The 17,877-nt window shown below is 40.0% G+C and overlaps 20 non-coding genes across 20 annotated transcripts; all 20 read right to left on the bottom strand.

The window, feature by feature from the left end:
* Positions 1-1,580: 1,580 nt before the first annotated feature.
* On the bottom strand, positions 1,581-1,654 carry trnat-ugu (transfer RNA threonine (anticodon UGU)). Its single transcript has one exon. It is a non-coding gene; the product is annotated as a tRNA-Thr (tRNA).
* A 728-nt stretch (positions 1,655-2,382) lies between these two features.
* trnam-cau (transfer RNA methionine (anticodon CAU)) lies at positions 2,383-2,456 on the bottom strand. Its single transcript has one exon. It is a non-coding gene; the product is annotated as a tRNA-Met (tRNA).
* A 714-nt stretch (positions 2,457-3,170) lies between these two features.
* Positions 3,171-3,244, bottom strand: trnat-ugu (transfer RNA threonine (anticodon UGU)). Its single transcript has one exon. It is a non-coding gene; the product is annotated as a tRNA-Thr (tRNA).
* A 690-nt stretch (positions 3,245-3,934) lies between these two features.
* trnat-ugu (transfer RNA threonine (anticodon UGU)) lies at positions 3,935-4,008 on the bottom strand. The gene has a single exon. It is a non-coding gene; the product is annotated as a tRNA-Thr (tRNA).
* Positions 4,009-4,752: 744 nt separating this feature from the next.
* On the bottom strand, positions 4,753-4,826 carry trnat-cgu (transfer RNA threonine (anticodon CGU)). The gene has a single exon. It is a non-coding gene; the product is annotated as a tRNA-Thr (tRNA).
* Positions 4,827-5,541: 715 nt separating this feature from the next.
* trnat-ugu (transfer RNA threonine (anticodon UGU)) lies at positions 5,542-5,615 on the bottom strand. The gene has a single exon. It is a non-coding gene; the product is annotated as a tRNA-Thr (tRNA).
* Positions 5,616-6,328: 713 nt separating this feature from the next.
* trnat-ugu (transfer RNA threonine (anticodon UGU)) lies at positions 6,329-6,402 on the bottom strand. The gene has a single exon. It is a non-coding gene; the product is annotated as a tRNA-Thr (tRNA).
* A 715-nt stretch (positions 6,403-7,117) lies between these two features.
* trnat-cgu (transfer RNA threonine (anticodon CGU)) lies at positions 7,118-7,191 on the bottom strand. The gene has a single exon. It is a non-coding gene; the product is annotated as a tRNA-Thr (tRNA).
* A 714-nt stretch (positions 7,192-7,905) lies between these two features.
* trnat-ugu (transfer RNA threonine (anticodon UGU)) lies at positions 7,906-7,979 on the bottom strand. The gene has a single exon. It is a non-coding gene; the product is annotated as a tRNA-Thr (tRNA).
* A 690-nt stretch (positions 7,980-8,669) lies between these two features.
* trnat-ugu (transfer RNA threonine (anticodon UGU)) lies at positions 8,670-8,743 on the bottom strand. Its single transcript has one exon. It is a non-coding gene; the product is annotated as a tRNA-Thr (tRNA).
* A 752-nt stretch (positions 8,744-9,495) lies between these two features.
* trnat-cgu (transfer RNA threonine (anticodon CGU)) lies at positions 9,496-9,569 on the bottom strand. The gene has a single exon. It is a non-coding gene; the product is annotated as a tRNA-Thr (tRNA).
* Positions 9,570-9,998: 429 nt separating this feature from the next.
* Positions 9,999-10,072, bottom strand: trnat-ugu (transfer RNA threonine (anticodon UGU)). Its single transcript has one exon. It is a non-coding gene; the product is annotated as a tRNA-Thr (tRNA).
* A 713-nt stretch (positions 10,073-10,785) lies between these two features.
* On the bottom strand, positions 10,786-10,859 carry trnat-cgu (transfer RNA threonine (anticodon CGU)). Its single transcript has one exon. It is a non-coding gene; the product is annotated as a tRNA-Thr (tRNA).
* Positions 10,860-11,575: 716 nt separating this feature from the next.
* Positions 11,576-11,649, bottom strand: trnat-ugu (transfer RNA threonine (anticodon UGU)). The gene has a single exon. It is a non-coding gene; the product is annotated as a tRNA-Thr (tRNA).
* A 728-nt stretch (positions 11,650-12,377) lies between these two features.
* trnat-cgu (transfer RNA threonine (anticodon CGU)) lies at positions 12,378-12,451 on the bottom strand. The gene has a single exon. It is a non-coding gene; the product is annotated as a tRNA-Thr (tRNA).
* Positions 12,452-13,954: 1,503 nt separating this feature from the next.
* Positions 13,955-14,028, bottom strand: trnat-ugu (transfer RNA threonine (anticodon UGU)). Its single transcript has one exon. It is a non-coding gene; the product is annotated as a tRNA-Thr (tRNA).
* A 751-nt stretch (positions 14,029-14,779) lies between these two features.
* Positions 14,780-14,853, bottom strand: trnat-cgu (transfer RNA threonine (anticodon CGU)). The gene has a single exon. It is a non-coding gene; the product is annotated as a tRNA-Thr (tRNA).
* Positions 14,854-15,571: 718 nt separating this feature from the next.
* On the bottom strand, positions 15,572-15,645 carry trnat-ugu (transfer RNA threonine (anticodon UGU)). The gene has a single exon. It is a non-coding gene; the product is annotated as a tRNA-Thr (tRNA).
* Positions 15,646-16,396: 751 nt separating this feature from the next.
* Positions 16,397-16,470, bottom strand: trnat-cgu (transfer RNA threonine (anticodon CGU)). Its single transcript has one exon. It is a non-coding gene; the product is annotated as a tRNA-Thr (tRNA).
* Positions 16,471-17,185: 715 nt separating this feature from the next.
* On the bottom strand, positions 17,186-17,259 carry trnat-ugu (transfer RNA threonine (anticodon UGU)). The gene has a single exon. It is a non-coding gene; the product is annotated as a tRNA-Thr (tRNA).
* Positions 17,260-17,877: the final 618 nt, after the last annotated feature.

Genomic DNA, 17,877 nt, shown 5'->3' with positions numbered 1-17,877 from the left:
ACTTTAGCCTACATAAGTTATGTTTAGAACATGATGTTATCTGTTCTGACATACAGTGTGAAAGCATTTGTAAATTTGACTGTAAAATTACATTGTTTTGGTCTTGGTTGAGCTTGTGTGTAAAAGAAGTTCAAGCATTTTAAATTTGTGTTAATTGTATGCATTTTGTGTTAAAGCAACAAGAAATGTGTTAATAGTATAGCTTACACAGACGGATGTAGTGCTAACTGTGTTAAGAGTTTTGGAAAATTGTTAAAAGTATTGAAAAATCTGTCATAGCAATCGTAAAAAACTGTAATTCATTTAAAGAAATCACCAAAATTGGCATTTTTTTCTTAGTAAGAAAATTCAAGTTATATTTTCTCAAAACAAGCAAAATAATCTTTTGCTTTTAGTTCTAGGCTAGTTAATTTATCTTAGAAGAAAAAAAAAAAGAATTCTTGCCTTATTTTAAGATTTTTTAACTCGGCAAGATTTCATTTTTTGCAGTGAATGCAGTTTCAAAATGCACCGTCAGGACTTTCTGTCCTCAGGAATGGACAGAGAGCACAGTCACTGCCAGATAAACACTGCAACAATTGAAACCAGCATTTCCTATGAACAAAACTAATGTCTTGACCAGAGTAGCCTCAGGATACTGTTGGAAAAGAGTGTTAACATATCAGAGTAGCTTTAAAATACATAAAGAAAAGTTTTGTGAACAGGATTGACTTCTACCCTTGATCAATGCAGCATATTTTCTTGGGTACCCGTTTTCTGTCAGCTTTTAGAAAAACACACATTTTACCATTTGAAAGTTACTCAGGTGTACAACACACTGCAAAAGCACTGGTGGGATTTGAACCCAAGATCTCCTGTTTACAAGACAGGCACTTTAACCAACTAAGGGAAGGTGACTGCGAGGAGCAAAACATCCAAAGAGATGTCATAGTATCGAGTAATAGGTCATGCTATTGACAGCATAAAGAAGTTTGTTTGAGGTGTTTTGGTGGTGAGTTTGAAGTGTTGTTTATAGTGTTTTGGTGGTCAGATAGCCTTGTTGTAGTTTGGCCAAGTGTGCTTAGCAAAAGGACAAAAGCCGCAACCTGAATCCAAAACCTTTGAAATGCCATATTTTGCAAAACAGAAGTTCAGCGCTCTATCAATTGCACTACAGAACCGACAAAAAGTCCTCCTTTGTGTCCCCAAAACAGTGAGTTTACACACTCTTTGGCATGGAAATCACCTTCCCTGAGACTCTGTAGAACTGAATGCAGTTTCAAAATGCACCGTCAGGACTTTCTGTCCTCAGGAATGGACAGAGAGCACAGTCACTGCCAGATAAACACTGCAACAATTGAAACCAGCATTTCCTATGTACAAAACTAATGTCTTGACCAGAGTAGCCTCAGGATACTGTTGGAAAAGAGTGTTAACATATCAGAGTAGCTTTAAAATACATACAAGAAAGGTTTTGTGAACAGGATTGACTTCTACCCTTGATCAATGCAGCATATTTCCTTGGGTACCCGTTTTCTGTCAGCTTTTAGAGAAACACACATTTTACCATTTGTAAGTTACTGAGGTGTACAACACTGCAAAGGCACTGCTGGGATTTGAACCTAGGATCTCCTGTTTACAAGACAGGCGCTTTAACCAACTAAGCCACAGCACCTTTCTATTCAAAGCATTCATGGGAAGGTGACTGCGAGGAGCAAAACATCCAAAGAGATGTCATAGTATCGAGCAATAGGTCATGCTATTGACAGCATAAAGAAGTTTGTTTGAGGTGTTTTGGTGGTGAGTTTGAAGTGTTGTTTGTAGTGTTTTGGTGGTCAGATAGCCTTGTTGTTTTTTGGCCAATTGTGCTTAGTAAAGTTACAAAATCTGCAACCTGAATCCAAAACCTTTCAAATGCCATATTTTGCAAAACACTACAGAACCAACAATATGTCCTCCTTTGTGTCCCCAAAACAGTGAGTTTACACACTCTTTGGCATGGAAATCACCTTTCCTGAGACTCTGTAGAATTGAATGCAGTTTCAAAATGCACCGTCAGGACTTTCTGTCCTCAGGAATGGACAGAGAGCACAATCACTGCCAGATAAACACTGCAACAATTGAAACCAGCATTTCCTATGAACAAAACTAATGTCTTGACCAGAGTAGCCTCAGGATACTGTTGGAAAAGAGTGTTAACGTATCAGAGTAGATTTAAAATACATACAAGAAAGGTTTTGTGAAAAGGATTGACTTCTATCTTTGATCAATGAAGCATATTTTCTTGGGTACCCGTTTTCTGTCAGCTTTTAGAAAAACAAACATTTTACCATTTGAAAGTTTCTCAGGTGTATAACACACTGCAAAGGCACTGCTGGGACTCAGGTGTATAACACACTGCAAAGGCACTGCTGGGATTTGAACCCAGGATCTCCTGTTTATGAGACAGGCGCTTTAACCAACTAAGCCACAGCACCTTTCTATTCAAAGCATTCATGGGAAGGTGACTGCGAGGAGCAAAACATCCAAAGAGATGTCATAGTATCGAGTAATAGGTCATGCTATTGACAGCATAAAGAAGTTTGTTTGAGGTGTTTTGGTGGTGAGTTTGAAGTGTTGTTTGTAGTGTTTTGGTGGTCAGATAGCCTTGTTGTATTTTGGCCAAGTGTGCTTAGCAAAAGGACAAAAGCTGCAACCTGAATCCAAAACCTTTCAAATGCCATATTTTGCAAAATAGAAGTTCAGCTCTATCAATTGCACTACCGAACCAACAAAAAGTCCTCCTTTGTGTCCCCAAAACAGTGAGTTTACACACTCTTTGGCATGGAAATCACCTTCCCTGAGACTCTGTAGAATTGAATGCAGTTTCAAAATGCACCGTCAGGACTTTCTGTCCTCAGGAATGGACAGAGAGCACAGTCACTGCCAGATAAACACTGCAACAATTGAAACCAGCATTTCCTATGAACAAAACTAATGTCTTGCCCAGAGTAGCCTCAGGATACTGTTGGAAATGAGTGTTAACGTATCAGAGTAGCTTTAAAATACATAAAAGAAAAGTTTAGTGAACAGGATTGAGTTGTACCCTTGATCAATGCAGCATATTTCCTTGGGTACCCGTTTTCTGTCAGCTTTTAGAAAAACACACATTTTACCATTTGTAAGTTACTGAGGTGTACAACACACTGCAAAGGCACTGCTGGGATTTGAACCCAGGATCTCCTGTTTACAAGACAGGCGCTTTAACCAACTAAGCCACAGCACCTTTCTATTCAAAGCATTCATGGGAAGGTGACTGCGAGGAGCAAAACATCCAAAGAGATGTCATAGTATCGAGCAATAGGTCATGCTATTGACAGCATAAAGAAGTTTGTTTGAGGTGTTTTGGTGGTGAGTTTGAAGTGTTGTTTGTAGTGTTTTGGTGGTCAGATAGCCTTGTTGTTTTTGGCCAATTGTGCTTAGCAAAGTTACAAAATCTGCAACCTGAATCCAAAACCTTTCAAATGCCATATTTTGCAAAACACTACAGAACCAACAATATGTCCTCCTTTGTGTCCCCAAAACAGTGAGTTTACACACTCTTTGGCATGGAAATCACCTTCCCTGAGACTCTGTAGAATTGAATGCAGTTTCAAAATGCACCGTCAAGACTTTCTGTCCTCAGGAATGGACAGAGAGCACAGTCACTGCCAGATAAACACTGCAACAATTGAAACCAGCATTTCCTATGAACAAAACTAATGTCTTGACCAGAGTAGCCTCAGGATACTGTTGGAAAAGAGTGTTAACATATCAGAGTAGCTTTAAAATACATACAAGAAAGGTTTTGTGAAAAGGATTGACTTCTGCCTTTGATCAATGCAGCATATTTTCTTGGGTACCTGTTTTCAGTCAGCTTTTAGAGAAACACACATTTTACCATTTGAAAGTTACTCAGGTGAACAACACACTGCAAAGGCACTGCTGGGATTTGAACCCAGGATCTCCTGTTTACAAGACAGGCACTTTAACCAACTAAGCCACAGCACCTTTCTATTCAAAGCATTCATGGGAAGGTGACTGTGAGGAGCAAAACATCCAAAGAGATGTCATAGTATCGAGTAATAGGTCATGCTATTGACAGCATAAAGAAGTTTGTATGAGGTGTTTTGGTGGTGAGTTTGAAATGTTGTTTGTAGTGTTTTGGTGGTCAGATAGCCTTGTTGTATTTTGGCCAAGTGTGCTTAGCAAAAGGACAAAAGCTGCAACCTGAATCCAAAACCTTTCAAATGCCATATTTTGCAAAACAGAAGTTCAGCGCTCTATCAATTGCACTACCGAACCAACAAAAAGTCCTCCTTTGTGTCCCCAAAACAGTGAGTTTACACACTCTTTGGCATGGAAATCACCTTTCCTGAGACTCTGTAGAATTGAATGCAGTTTCAAAATGCACCGTCAGGACTTTCTGTCCTCAGGAATGGACAGAGAGCACAATCACTGCCAGATAAACACTGCAACAATTGAAACCAGCATTTCCTATGAACAAAACTAATGTCTTGACCAGAGTAGCCTCAGGATACTGTTGGAAAAGAGTGTTAACGTATCAGAGTAGATTTAAAATACATACAAGAAAGGTTTTGTGAAAAGGATTACTTCTATCTTTGATCAATGAAGCATATTTTCTTGGGTACCCGTTTTCTGTCAGCTTTTAGAAAAACAAACATTTGAAAGTTTCTCAGGTGTATAACACACTGCAAAGGCACTGCTGGGACTCAGGTGTATAACACACTGCAAAGGCACTGCTGGGATTTGAACCCAGGATCTCCTGTTTACGAGACAGGCGCTTTAACCAACTAAGCCACAGCACCTTTCTATTCAAAGCATTCATGGGAAGGTGACTGTGAGGAGCAAAACATCCAAAGAGATGTCATAGTATCGAGTAATAGGTCATGCTATTGACAGCATAAAGAAGTTTGTTTGAGGTGTTTTGGTGGTGAGTTTGAAATGTTGTTTGTAGTGTTTTGGTGGTCAGATAGCCTTGTTGTATTTTGGCCAAGTGTGCTTAGCAAAAGGACAAAAGCTGCAACCTGAATCCAAAACCTTTCAAATGCCATATTTTGCAAAACAGAAGTTCAGCGCTCTATCAATTGCACTACCGAACCAACAAAAGTCCTCCTTTGTGTCCCCAAAACAGTGAGTTTACACACTCTTTGGCATGGAAATCACCTTCCCTGAGACTCTGTAGAATTGAATGCAGTTTCAAAATGCACCGTCAAGACTTTCTGTCCTCAGGAATGGACAGAGAGCACAGTCACTGCCAGATAAACACTGCAACAATTGAAACCAGCATTTCCTATGAACAAAACTAATGTCTTGACCAGAGTAGCCTCAGGATACTGTTGGAAAAGAGTGTTAACATATCAGAGTAGCTTTAAAATACATACAAGAAAGGTTTTGTGAAAAGGATTGACTTCTGCCTTTGATCAATGCAGCATATTTTCTTGGGTACCCGTTTTCAGTCAGCTTTTAGAGAAACACACATTTTACCATTTGAAAGTTACTCAGGTGAACAACACACTGCAAAGGCACTGCTGGGATTTGAACCCAGGATCTCCTGTTTACAAGACAGGTGCTTTAACCAACTAAGCCACAGCACCTTTCTATTCAAGGCATTCATGGGAAGGTGACTGTGAGGAGCAAAACATCCAAAGAGATGTCATAGTATCGAGTAATAGGTCATGCTATTGACAGCATAAAGAAGTTTGTATGAGGTGTTTTGGTGGTGAGTTTGAAATGTTGTTTGTAGTGTTTTGGTGGTCAGATAGCCTTGTTGTATTTTGGCCAAGTGTGCTTAGCAAAGGACAAAAGCTGCAACCTGAATCCAAAACCTTTCAAATGCCATATTTTGCAAAACAGAAGTTCAGCTCTATCAATTGCACTACGAACCAACAAAAGTCCTCCTTTGTGTCCCCAAAACAGTGAGTTTACACACTCTTTGGCATGGAAATCACCTTCCCTGAGACTCTGTAGAATTGAATGCAGTTTCAAAATGCACCGTCAGGACTTTCTGTCCTCAGGAATGGACAGAGAGCACAGTCACTGCCAGATAAACACTGCAACAATTGAAACCAGCATTTCCTATGAACAAAACTAATGTCTTGACCAGAGTAGCCTCAGGATACTGTTGGAAAAGAGTGTTAACATATCAGAGTAGCTTTAAAATACATACAAGAAAGGTTTTGTGAAAAGGATTGACTTCTGCCTTTGATCAATGCAGCATATTTTCTTGGGTACCCGTTTTCAGTCAGCTTTTAGAAAAACACACATTTTAGTCCATTTGAAAGTTACTCAGGTGAACAACACACTGCAAAGGCACTGCTGGGATTTGAACCCAGGATCTCCTGTTTACAAGACAGGCGCTTTAACCAACTAAGCCACAGCACCTTTCTATTCAAAGCATTCATGGGAAGGTGACTGTGAGGAGCAAAACATCCAAAGAGATGTCATAGTATCGAGTAATAGGTCATGCTATTGACAGCATAAAGAAGTTTGTATGAGGTGTTTTGGTGGTGAGTTTGAAATGTTGTTTGTAGTGTTTTGGTGGTCAGATAGCCTTGTTGTATTTTGGCCAAGTGTGCTTAGCAAAAGGACAAAAGCTGCAACCTGAATCCAAAACCTTTCAAATGCCATATTTTGCAAAACAGAAGTTCAGCGCTCTATCAATTGCACTACCGAACCAACAAAAAGTCCTCCTTTGTGTCCCCAAAACAGTGAGTTTACACACTCTTTGGCATGGAAATCACCTTTCCTGAGACTCTGTAGAATTGAATGCAGTTTCAAAATGCACCGTCAGGACTTTCTGTCCTCAGGAATGGACAGAGAGCACAATCACTGCCAGATAAACACTGCAACAATTGAAACCAGCATTTCCTATGAACAAAACTAATGTCTTGACCAGAGTAGCCTCAGGATACTGTTGGAAAAGAGTGTTAACGTATCAGAGTAGATTTAAAATACATACAAGAAAGGTTTTGTGAAAAGGATTACTTCTATCTTTGATCAATGAAGCATATTTTCTTGGGTACCCGTTTTCTGTCAGCTTTTAGAAAAGCAAACATTTTACCATTTGAAAGTTTCTCAGGTGTATAACACACTGCAAAGGCACTGCTGGGATTTGAACCCAGGATCTCCTGTTTACGAGACAGGCGCTTTAACCAACTAAGCCACAGCACCTTTCTATTCAAAGCATTCATGGGAAGGTGACTGTGAGGAGCAAAACATCCAAAGAGATGTCATAGTATCGAGTAATAGGTCATGCTATTGACAGCATAAAGAAGTTTGTTTGAGGTGTTTTGGTGGTGAGTTTGAAGTGTTGTTTGTAGTGTTTTGGTGGTCAGATAGCCTTGTTGTATTTTGGCCAAGTGTGCTTAGCAAAAGGACAAAAGCTGCAACCTGAATCCAAAACCTTTCAAATGCCATATTTTGCAAAATAGAAGTTCAGCTCTATCAATTGCACTACCGAACCAACAAAAAGTCCTCCTTTGTGTCCCCAAAACAGTGAGTTTACACACTCTTTGGCATGGAAATCACCTTCCCTGAGACTCTGTAGAATTGAATGCAGTTTCAAAATGCACCGTCAGGACTTTCTGTCCTCAGGAATGGACAGAGAGCACAGTCACTGCCAGATAAACACTGCAACAATTGAAACCAGCATTTCCTATGAACAAAACTAATGTCTTGCCCAGAGTAGCCTCAGGATACTGTTGGAAATGAGTGTTAACGTATCAGAGTAGCTTTAAAATACATAAAAGAAAAGTTTAGTGAACAGGATTGAGTTGTACCCTTGATCAATGCAGCATATTTCCTTGGGTACCCGTTTTCTGTCAGCTTTTAGAAAAACACACATTTTACCATTTGTAAGTTACTGAGGTGTACAACACACTGCAAAGGCACTGCTGGGATTTGAACCCAGGATCTCCTGTTTACAAGACAGGCGCTTTAACCAACTAAGCCACAGCACCTTTCTATTCAAAGCATTCATGGGAAGGTGACTGCGAGAGCAAAACATCCAAAGAGATGTCATAGTATCGAGCAATAGGTCATGCTATTGACAGCATAAAGAAGTTTGTTTGAGGTGTTTTGGTGGTGAGTTTGAAGTGTTGTTTTTAGTGTTTTGGTGGTCAGATAGCCTTGTTGTTTTTTGGCCAATTGTGCTTAGCAAAGTTACAAAATCTGCAACCTGAATCCAAAACCTTTCAAATGCCATATTTTGCAAAACACTACAGAACCAACAATATGTCCTCCTTTGTGTCCCCAAAACAGTGAGTTTACACACTCTTTGGCATGGAAATCACCTTCCCTGAGACTCTGTAGAATTGAATGCAGTTTCAAAATGCACCGTCAAGACTTTCTGTCCTCAGGAATGGACAGAGAGCACAGTCACTGCCAGATAAACACTGCAACAATTGAAACCAGCATTTCCTATGAACAAAACTAATGTCTTGACCAGAGTAGCCTCAGGATACTGTTGGAAAAGAGTGTTAACATATCAGAGTAGCTTTAAAATACATACAAGAAAGGTTTTGTGAAAAGGATTGACTTCTGCCTTTGATCAATGCAGCATATTTTCTTGGGTACCTGTTTTCAGTCAGCTTTTAGAGAAACACACATTTTACCATTTGAAAGTTACTCAGGTGAACAACACACTGCAAAGGCACTGCTGGGATTTGAACCCAGGATCTCCTGTTTACAAGACAGGCGCTTTAACCAACTAAGCCACAGCACCTTTCTATTCAAAGCATTCATGGGAAGGTGACTGTGAGGAGCAAAACATCCAAAGAGATGTCATAGTATCGAGTAATAGGTCATGCTATTGACAGCATAAAGAAGTTTGTATGAGGTGTTTTGGTGGTGAGTTTGAAATGTTGTTTGTAGTGTTTTGGTGGTCAGATAGCCTTGTTGTATTTTGGCCAAGTGTGCTTAGCAAAAGGACAAAAGCTGCAACCTGAATCCAAAACCTTTCAAATGCCATATTTTGCAAAACAGAAGTTCAGCACTCTATCAATTGCACTACCGAACCAACAAAAAGTCCTCCTTTGTGTCCCCAAAACAGTGAGTTTACACACTCTTTGGCATGGAAATCACCTTTCCTGAGACTCTGTAGAATTGAATGCAGTTTCAAAATGCACCGTCAGGACTTTCTGTCCTCAGGAATGGACAGAGAGCACAATCACTGCCAGATAAACACTGCAACAATTGAAACCAGCATTTCCTATGAACAAAACTAATGTCTTGACCAGAGTAGCCTCAGGATACTGTTGGAAAAGAGTGTTAACGTATCAGAGTAGATTTAAAATACATACAAGAAAGGTTTTGTGAAAAGGATTACTTCTATCTTTGATCAATGAAGCATATTTTCTTGGGTACCCGTTTTCTGTCAGCTTTTAGAAAAACAAACATTTTACCATTTGAAAGTTTCTCAGGTGTATAACACACTGCAAAGGCACTGCTGGGACTCAGGTGTATAACACACCGCAAAGGCACTGCTGGGATTTGAACCCAGGATCTCCTGTTTACGAGACACACGCTTTAACCAACTAAGCCACAGCACCTTTCTATTCAAAGCATTCCTCCTTTGTGTCCCCAAAACAGTGAGTTTACACACTCTTTGGCATGGAAATCACCTTCCCTGAGACTCTGTAGAATTGAATGCAGTTTCAAAATGCACCGTCAAGACTTTCTGTCCTCAGGAATGGACAGAGAGCACAGTCACTGCCAGATAAACACTGCAACAATTGAAAACAGCATTTCCTATGAACAAAACTAATGTCTTGACCAGAGTAGCCTCAGGATACTGTTGGAAAAGAGTGTTAACATATCAGAGTAGCTTTAAAATACATACAAGAAAGGTTTTGTGAAAAGGATTGACTTCTGCCTTTGATCAATGCAGCATATTTTCTTGGGTACCCGTTTTCAGTCAGCTTTTAGAGAAACACACATTTTACCATTTGAAAGTTACTCAGGTGAACAACACACTGCAAAGGCACTGCTGGGATTTGAACCCAGGATCTCCTGTTTACAAGACAGGTGCTTTAACCAACTAAGCCACAGCACCTTTCTATTCAAGGCGTTCATGGGAAGGTGACTGTGAGGAGCAAAACATCCAAAGAGATGTCATAGTATCGAGTAATAGGTCATGCTATTGACAGCATAAAGAAGTTTGTATGAGGTGTTTTGGTGGTGAGTTTGAAATGTTGTTTGTAGTGTTTTGGTGGTCAGATAGCCTTGTTGTATTTTGGCCAAGTGTGCTTAGCAAAAGGACAAAAGCTGCAACCTGAATCCAAAACCTTTCAAATGCCATATTTTGCAAAACAGAAGTTCAGCTCTATCAATTGCACTACCGAACCAACAAAAAGTCCTCCTTTGTGTCCCCAAAACAGTGAGTTTACACACTCTTTGGCATGGAAATCACCTTTCCTGAGACTCTGTAGAATTGAATGCAGTTTCAAAATGCACCGTCAGGACTTTCTGTCCTCAGGAATGGACAGAGAGCACAATCACTGCCAGATAAACACTGCAACAATTGAAACCAGCATTTCCTATGAACAAAACTAATGTCTTGACCAGAGTAGCCTCAGGATACTGTTGGAAAAGAGTGTTAACGTATCAGAGTAGATTTAAAATACATACAAGAAAGGTTTTGTGAAAAGGATTACTTCTATCTTTGATCAATGAAGCATATTTTCTTGGGTACCCGTTTTCTGTCAGCTTTTAGAAAAACAAACATTTTACCATTTGAAAGTTTCTCAGGTGTATAATACACTGCAAAGGCACTGCTGGGATTTGAACCCAGGATCTCCTGTTTACGAGACAGGCGCTTTAACCAACTAAGCCACAGCACCTTTCTATTCAAAGCATTCATGGGAAGGTGACTGCGAGGAGCAAAACATCCAAAGAGATGTCATAGTATCGAGTAATAGGTCATGCTATTGACAGCATAAAGAAGTTTGTTTGAGGTGTTTTGGTGGTGAGTTTGAAGTGTTGTTTGTAGTGTTTTGGTGGTCAGATAGCCTTGTTGTATTTTGGCCAAGTGTGCTTAGCAAAAGGACAAAAGCTGCAACCTGAATCCAAAACCTTTCAAATGCCATATTTTGCAAAATAGAAGTTCAGCGCTCTATCAATTGCACTACCGAACCAACAAAAAGTCCTCCTTTGTGTCCCCAAAACAGTGAGTTTACACACTCTTTGGCATGGAAATCACCTTCCCTGAGACTCTGTAGAATTGAATGCAGTTTCAAAATGCACCGTCAGGACTTTCTGTCCTCAGGAATGGACAGAGAGCACAGTCACTGCCAGATAAACACTGCAACAATTGAAACCAGCATTTCCTATGAACAAAACTAATGTCTTGCCCAGAGTAGCCTCAGGATACTGTTGGAAATGAGTGTTAACGTATCAGAGTAGCTTTAAAATACATAAAAGAAAAGTTTAGTGAACAGGATTGAGTTGTACCCTTGATCAATGCAGCATATTTCCTTGGGTACCCGTTTTCTGTCAGCTTTTAGAAAAACACACATTTTACCATTTGTAAGTTACTGAGGTGTACAACACACTGCAAAGGCACTGCTGGGATTTGAACCCAGGATCTCCTGTTTACAAGACAGGCGCTTTAACCAACTAAGCCACAGCACCTTTCTATTCAAAGCATTCATGGGAAGGTGACTGCGAGGAGCAAAACATCCAAAGAGATGTCATAGTATCGAGCAATAGGTCATGCTATTGACAGCATAAAGAAGTTTGTTTGAGGTGTTTTGGTGGTGAGTTTGAAGTGTTGTTTGTAGTGTTTTGGTGGTCAGATAGCCTTGTTGTTTTTTGGCCAATTGTGCTTAGCAAAGTTACAAAATCTGCAACCTGAATCCAAAACCTTTCAAATGCCATATTTTGCAAAACACTACAGAACCAACAATATGTCCTCCTTTGTGTCCCCAAAACAGTGAGTTTACACACTCTTTGGCATGGAAATCACCTTCCCTGAGACTCTGTAGAATTGAATGCAGTTTCAAAATGCACCGTCAAGACTTTCTGTCCTCAGGAATGGACAGAGAGCACAATCACTGCCAGATAAACAGTGCAACAATTGAAACCAGCATTTCCTATGAACAAAACTAATGTCTTGACCAGAGTAGCCTCAGGATACTGTTGGAAAAGAGTGTTAACGTATCAGAGTAGCTTTAAAATACATACAAGAAAGGTTTTGTGAAAAGGATTGACTTCTATCTTTGATCAATGAAGCATATTTTCTTGGGTACCCGTTTTCTGTCAGCTTTTAGAAAAACAAACATTTTACCATTTGAAAGTTTCTCAGGTGTATAACACACTGCAAAGGCACTGCTGGGACTCAGGTGTATAACACACTGTAAAGGCACTGCTGGGATTTGAACCCAGGATCTCCTGTTTACGAGACACGCGCTTTAACCAACTAAGCCACAGCACCTTTCTATTTAAAGCATTCATGGGAAGGTGACTGCGAGGAACAAAACATCCAAAGAGATGTCATAGTATCGAGTAATAGGGCATGCTATTGACAGCATAAAGAAGTTTGTTTGAGGTGTTTTGGTGGTGAGTTTGAAGTGTTGTTTGTAGTGTTTTGGTGGTCAGATAGCCTTGTTGTATTTTGGCCAAGTGTGCTTAGCAAAAGGACAAAAGCTGCAACCTGAATCCAAAACCTTTCAAATGCCATATTTTGCAAAATAGAAGTTCAGCGCTCTATCAATTGCACTACCGAACCAACAAAAAGTCCTCCTTTGTGTCCCCAAAACAGTGAGTTTACACACTCTTTGGCATGGAAATCACCTTCCCTGAGACTCTGTAGTATTGAATGCAGTTTCAAAATGCACCGTCAGGACTTTCTGTCCTCAGGAATGGACAGAGAGCACAGTCACTGCCAGATAAACACTGCAACAATTGAAACCAGCATTTCCTATGAACAAAATTAATGTCTTGCCCAGAGTAGCCTCAGGATACTGTTGGAAAAGAGTGTTAACGTATCAGAGTAGCTTTAAAATACATACAAGAAACGTTTTGTGAACAGGATTGACTTCTTCCCTTGATCAATGCAGCATATTTTCTTGGGTATCCGTTTTCGGTAAGTTTTAGAAAAACTCACATTTTAACATTTGAAAGTTACTCAGGTGAACAACACACTGCAAAGGAACTGCTGGGATTTGAACCCAGGATCTCCTGGTTACAAAACAGGAACTTTAACCAACTAAGACAGCACCTTTCTATTCAAAGCATTCATGGGAAGGTGACTGTGAGGAGCAAAACATCCAAAGAGATGTCATAGTATCGAGTAATAGGTCATGCTATTGACAGCATAAAGAAGTTTGTTTGAGGTGTTTTGGTGGTGAGTTTGAAATGTTGTTTGTAGTGTTTTGGTGGTCAGATAGCCTTGTTGTATTTTGGCCAAGTGTGCTTAGCAAAAGGACAAAAGCTGCAACCTGAATCCAAAACCTTTCAAATGCCATATTTTGCAAAACAGAAGTTCAGCACTCTATCAATTGCACTACCGAACCAACAAAAAGTCCTCCTTTGTGTCCCCAAAACAGTGAGTTTACACACTCTTTGGCATGGAAATCACCTTCCCTGAGACTCTGTAGAATTGAATGCAGTTTCAAAATGCACCGTCAAGACTTTCTGTCCTCAGGAATGGACAGAGAGCACAGTCACTGCCAGATAAACACTGCAACAATTGAAACCAGCATTTCCTATGAACAAAACTAATGTCTTGACCAGAGTAGCCTCAGGATACTGTTGGAAAAGAGTGTTAACATATCAGAGTAGCTTTAAAATACATACAAGAAAGGTTTTGTGAAAAGGATTGACTTCTGCCTTTGATCAATGCAGCATATTTTCTTGGGTACCCGTTTTCAGTCAGCTTTTAGAGAAACACACATTTTACCATTTGAAAGTTACTCAGGTGAACAACACACTGCAAAGGCACTGCTGGGATTTGAACCCAGGATCTCCTGTTTACAAGACAGGCGCTTTAACCAACTAAGCCACAGCACCTTTCTATTTAAAGCATTCATGGGAAGGTGACTGTGAGGAGCAAAACATCCAAAGAGATGTCATAGTATCGAGTAATAGGTCATGCTATTGACAGCATAAAGAAGTTTGTATGAGGTGTTTTGGTGGTGAGTTTGAAATGTTGTTTGTAGTGTTTTGGTGGTCAGATAGCCTTGTTGTATTTTGGCCAAGTGTGCTTAGCAAAAGGACAAAAGCTGCAACCTGAATCCAAAACCTTTCAAATGCCATATTTTGCAAAACAGAAGTTCAGCTCTATCAATTGCACTACCGAACCAACAAAAAGTCCTCCTTTGTGTCCCCAAAACAGTGAGTTTACACACTCTTTGGCATGGAAATCACCTTTCCTGAGACTCTGTAGAATTGAATGCAGTTTCAAAATGCACCGTCAGGACTTTCTGTCCTCAGGAATGGACAGAGAGCACAATCACTGCCAGATAAACAGTGCAACAATTGAAACCAGCATTTCCTATGAACAAAACTAATGTCTTGACCAGAGTAGCCTCAGGATACTGTTGGAAAAGAGTGTTAACGTATCAGAGTAGCTTTAAAATACATACAAGAAAGGTTTTGTGAAAAGGATTGACTTCTATCTTTGATCAATGAAGCATATTTTCTTGGGTACCCGTTTTCTGTCAGCTTTTAGAAAAACAAACATTTTACCATTTGAAAGTTTCTCAGGTGTATAACACACTGCAAAGGCACTGCTGGGACTCAGGTGTATAACACACTGTAAAGGCACTGCTGGGATTTGAACCCAGGATCTCCTGTTTACGAGACACGCGCTTTAACCAACTAAGCCACAGCACCTTTCTATTTAAAGCATTCATGGGAAGGTGACTGCGAGGAGCAAAACATCCAAAGAGATGTCATAGTATCGAGTAATAGGGCATGCTATTGACAGCATAAAGAAGTTTGTTTGAGGTGTTTTGGTGGTGAGTTTGAAGTGTTGTTTGTAGTGTTTTGGTGGTCAGATAGCCTTGTTGTATTTTGGCCAAGTGTGCTTAGCAAAAGGACAAAAGCTGCAACCTGAATCCAAAACCTTTCAAATGCCATATTTTGCAAAATAGAAGTTCAGCGCGCTCTATCAATTGCACTACCGAACCAACAAAAAGTCCTCCTTTGTGTCCCCAAAACAGTGAGTTTACACACTCTTTGGCATGGAAATCACCTTCCCTGAGACTCTGTAGAATTGAATGCAGTTTCAAAATGCACCGTCAAGACTTTCTGTCCTCAGGAATGGACAGAGAGCACAGTCACTGCCAGATAAACACTGCAACAATTGAAAACAGCATTTCCTATGAACAAAACTAATGTCTTGACCAGAGTAGCCTCAGGATACTGTTGGAAAAGAGTGTTAACATATCAGAGTAGCTTTAAAATACATACAAGAAAGGTTTTGTGAAAAGGATTGACTTCTGCCTTTGATCAATGCAGCATATTTTCTTGGGTACCCGTTTTCAGTCAGCTTTTAGAGAAACACACATTTTACCATTTGAAAGTTACTCAGGTGAACAACACACTGCAAAGGCACTGCTGGGATTTGAACCCAGGATCTCCTGTTTACAAGACAGGCGCTTTAACCAACTAAGCCACAGCACCTTTCTATTTAAAGCATTCATGGGAAGGTGACTGTGAGGAGCAAAACATCCAAAGAGATGTCATAGTATCGAGTAATAGGTCATGCTATTGACAGCATAAAGAAGTTTGTATGAGGTGTTTTGGTGGTGAGTTTGAAATGTTGTTTGTAGTGTTTTGGTGGTCAGATAGCCTTGTTGTATTTTGGCCAAGTGTGCTTAGCAAAAGGACAAAAGCTGCAACCTGAATCCAAAACCTTTCAAATGCCATATTTTGCAAAACAGAAGTTCAGCTCTATCAATTGCACTACCGAACCAACAAAAAGTCCTCCTTTGTGTCCCCAAAACAGTGAGTTTACACACTCTTTGGCATGGAAATCACCTTTCCTGAGACTCTGTAGAATTGAATGCAGTTTCAAAATGCACCGTCAGGACTTTCTGTCCTCAGGAATGGACAGAGAGCACAATCACTGCCAGATAAACAGTGCAACAATTGAAACCAGCATTTCCTATGAACAAAACTAATGTCTTGACCAGAGTAGCCTCAGGATACTGTTGGAAAAGAGTGTTAACGTATCAGAGTAGCTTTAAAATACATACAAGAAAGGTTTTGTGAAAAGGATTGACTTCTATCTTTGATCAATGAAGCATATTTTCTTGGGTACCCGTTTTCTGTCAGCTTTTAGAAAAACAAACATTTTACCATTTGAAAGTTTCTCAGGTGTATAACACACTGCAAAGGCACTGCTGGGACTCAGGTGTATAACACACTGTAAAGGCACTGCTGGGATTTGAACCCAGGATCTCCTGTTTACGAGACACGCGCTTTAACCAACTAAGCCACAGCACCTTTCTGTTTAAAGCATTCATGGGAAGGTGACTGTGAGGAGCAAAACATCCAAAGAGATGTCATAGTATCGAGTAATAGGTCATGCTATTGACAGCATAAAGAAGTTTGTTTGAGGTGTTTTGGTGGTGAGTTTGAAATGTTGTTTGTAGTGTTTTGGTGGTCAGATAGCCTTGTTGTATTTTGGCCAAGTGTGCTTAGCAAAAGGACAAAAGCTGCAACCTGAATCCAAAACCTTTCAAATGCCATATTTTGCAAAACAGAAGTTCAGCACTCTATCAATTGCACTACCGAACCAACAAAAAGTCCTCCTTTGTGTCCCCAAAACAGTGAGTTTACACACTCTTTGGCATGGAAATCACCTTCCCTGAGACTCTGTAGAATTGAATGCAGTTTCAAAATGCACCGTCAGGACTTTATGTCCTCAGGAATGGACAGAGAGCACAGTCACTGCCAGATAAACACTGCAACAATTGAAACCAGCATTTCCTATGAACAAAACTAATGTCTTGCCAGAGTAGCCTCAGGATACTGTTGGAAAAGAGTGTTAACATATCAGAGTAGCTTTAAAATACATACAAGAAAGGTTTTGTGAACAGGATTGACTTCTACCCTTGATCAATGCAGCATATTTCCTTGGGTACCCGTTTTCTGTCAGCTTTTAGAAAAACACACATTTTACCATTTGTAAGTTACTGAGGTGTACAACACACTGCAAAGGCACTGCTGGGATTTGAACCCAGACTCTCCTGTTTACAAGACAGGCGCTTTAACCAACTAAGCCACAGCACCTTTCTATTCAAAGCATTCATGGGAAGGTGACTGCGAGGAGCAAAACATCCAAAGAGATGTCATAGTATCGAGCAATAGGTCATGCTATTGACAGCATAAAGAAGTTTGTTTGAGGTGTTTTGGTGGTGAGTTTGAAGTGTTGTTTGTAGTGTTTTGGTGGTCAGATAGCCTTGTTGTTTTTTGGCCAATTGTGCTTAGCAAAGTTACAAAATCTGCAACCTGAATCCAAAACCTTTCAAATGCCATATTTTGCAAAACACTACAGAACCAACAAAAAGTCCTCCTTTGTGTCCCCAAAACAGTGAGTTTACACACTCTTTGGCATGGAAATCACCTTCCCTGAGACTCTGTAGAATTGAATGCAGTTTCAAAATGCACCATCAGGACTTTCTGTCCTCAGGAATGGACAGAGAGCACAGTCACTGCCAGATAAACACTGCAACAATTGAAACCAGCATTTCCTATGAACAAAACTAATGTCTTGCCCAGAGTAGCCTCAGGATACTGTTGGAAAAGAGTGTTAACGTATCAGAGTAGCTTTAAAATACATACAAGAAAAGTTTTGTGAACAGGATTGACTTCTTCCCTTGATCATTGCAGCATATTTTCTTGGGTATC

The sequence above is a fragment of the Xyrauchen texanus genome, chromosome 38 (genome assembly GCF_025860055.1).
Source record: "Xyrauchen texanus isolate HMW12.3.18 chromosome 38, RBS_HiC_50CHRs, whole genome shotgun sequence".
Lineage (NCBI taxonomy): Eukaryota > Metazoa > Chordata > Actinopteri > Cypriniformes > Catostomidae > Xyrauchen > Xyrauchen texanus.
Note: the sequence above shows the minus strand (reverse complement) of the source record. Positions and strands in the feature narration are given on the sequence as shown.